General features: G+C 40.0%; 1 protein-coding gene across 2 annotated transcripts in view; it reads left to right on the top strand.

Moving 5' to 3' along the window:
• Nucleotides 1–275: 275 nt before the first annotated feature.
• The window catches only part of fbxo34 (F-box protein 34), a 9,455-nt gene continuing 7,957 nt past the window's right edge, over nt 276–1,773 (top strand). For both annotated transcript variants that reach the window (XM_015392523.1, XM_015392522.1), the window contains exon 1: nt 276–524. The gene's annotated coding sequence lies outside the window, so the exon portion shown is untranslated. The remainder of the gene's footprint in view (nt 525–1,773) is intronic.

The following is a 1,773-nucleotide window of genomic DNA, read 5'->3' on the forward strand; positions in this document are numbered from 1 at the left end:
TTTGTATGTCATGATGATGACTTTCTATTTGGCATTTCTTTACTTTCATGTAGTAGAAATGGGCTTCCACAGATAAGAAGCATTTCAGGTAACATTTCACTTTGCAGAGAAAAACCAAATTGAATGTTTCCCCCTAGAAGTTGAACATATTTTAAAATATTTGAATCCACATAGTTATTCGAAGAAATTTATATCTACAGGTAGATTTTCAGTTTAACGTCATTTTTGTTTTCCCTTACGCTGCCTTTCCCGTTGGTGACGTAATGACGCTGGGCTGCAGGTTTACGTGATCTGCTCGTTTACGGTAGTGGTAGAAAGCTTCGAAGGGCGAGCTTTTAACAGCCTAGCTGGTTTGGAAAGTTTAAAGACTTGTTAAAAACCAAGCAGCTAAGTTTCGTGTCTGCAGATCCAGGGTTTCACCATCACACCGACTAACTGGGACGGTGGAGTTTAGCTGCTTTGCCAGCTAGTAGCCATATTTTTTTTATTTCCTGGAACAGAGACGGAGTATTTATCTTCTCCAGGTTAGTGTGACCCTTAGACGTGAAAATAGTTTGCGGTTGTGTGTCTTTTAACGTATTGCTGTATTTAAAGGCTCCCCCGGTCTGCGGTAGTTAGCCCCAGAGCTAGCCAGGCTGCTAGCCTGCTTTCCACCAGTCGCTGCTAACCAACTTGACCTGTTTAGGAAGTTGTTTGCTAACCGTGTCTCTGAGCAGCTGCTGAGTTTATCATTGTTTGGTTGTAAGATGGGAACTTTGTTAACCCTGTGAATCCAGACTAGTCCGGCTTGAGGGTGGAGGTGGTGAGGAGGTGGTGAGGAGGTGATGAGGAGGTGGTGAGGAGGCCCCAACAGTCCAGTTGTTTCCTCCTTACTGCAGACGCAGCAGTTGTCAATCAGAGGATCTCATGTCCTCAAAGCAGGACAGCTAACCAGCTTTTCTAACGCAGGCTACAACCAGACTTTAGTTACTGGGAATTTCTATTGTTTAAATCAACATGGTGACAGAAATAAAGCATTTAAAACACTCTGGATCTCCCCAAACCCCCATTTGCGTCTCTAGATAAAATGAAGCTAATTTAACAATAATCAGAGGTGTCAAAACTGTTAATATTTATTACTCAACTAGTATAAATCCTACTGTTTAAAAACACTTTTGTAGAAGTTAGAGGATCAACTTAAGGTTTTTACTTCAGTAAAAGTGTAAAAGTTACATTTTTAAAACTACTTAAAGTATAAAAGTGGTGCATGAAAAATGTTAAATAAAGAAGCTTTACTGCTCTACCCTATTAAAGCAACATTTTTCTAATGAATAATAACTTCCTTAGACCTAATTTTCTGAGTTTTATAACTAATGCCGTCAAATTTTACTTTTCATCCTCTTGAAAAACTGTTTATTTTTCTATGTGGTGAGCAACAAGTTGGGGCAGCACCGAGTCAAACCACAAAGAAATGACTTGTCTGAATGAATTTTGAAGGTTTTTATTTTTTTTAAATACCAACAGGCAATAATGAAAATGAGCTTAAATGGAACAAAACTGAGTGTATTTTTAAAATGTTGAAGGGAAAAGTTTGTCTCATGCTACGTTCAGACTGCAGGCAGCAGAAGCAGCTGGCTTACAGACGCAGTTAATGGTTGACGTGCATCAAGGCGCAGGAAATTGTCCTGCAGAGCTTTTTTCAGCAGCAGAAGCAGAGCGTCATGAGCTCCTAAAGCTCGGGATGCGATGTTGGAAAGATGGAACTTTAGCTGCTGGACATCAACCAATGAGAGC

The sequence above is a fragment of the Cyprinodon variegatus genome, unplaced genomic scaffold, assembly GCF_000732505.1.
Source record: "Cyprinodon variegatus isolate N-32 unplaced genomic scaffold, C_variegatus-1.0 Scaffold595, whole genome shotgun sequence".
NCBI lineage: Eukaryota > Metazoa > Chordata > Actinopteri > Cyprinodontiformes > Cyprinodontidae > Cyprinodon > Cyprinodon variegatus.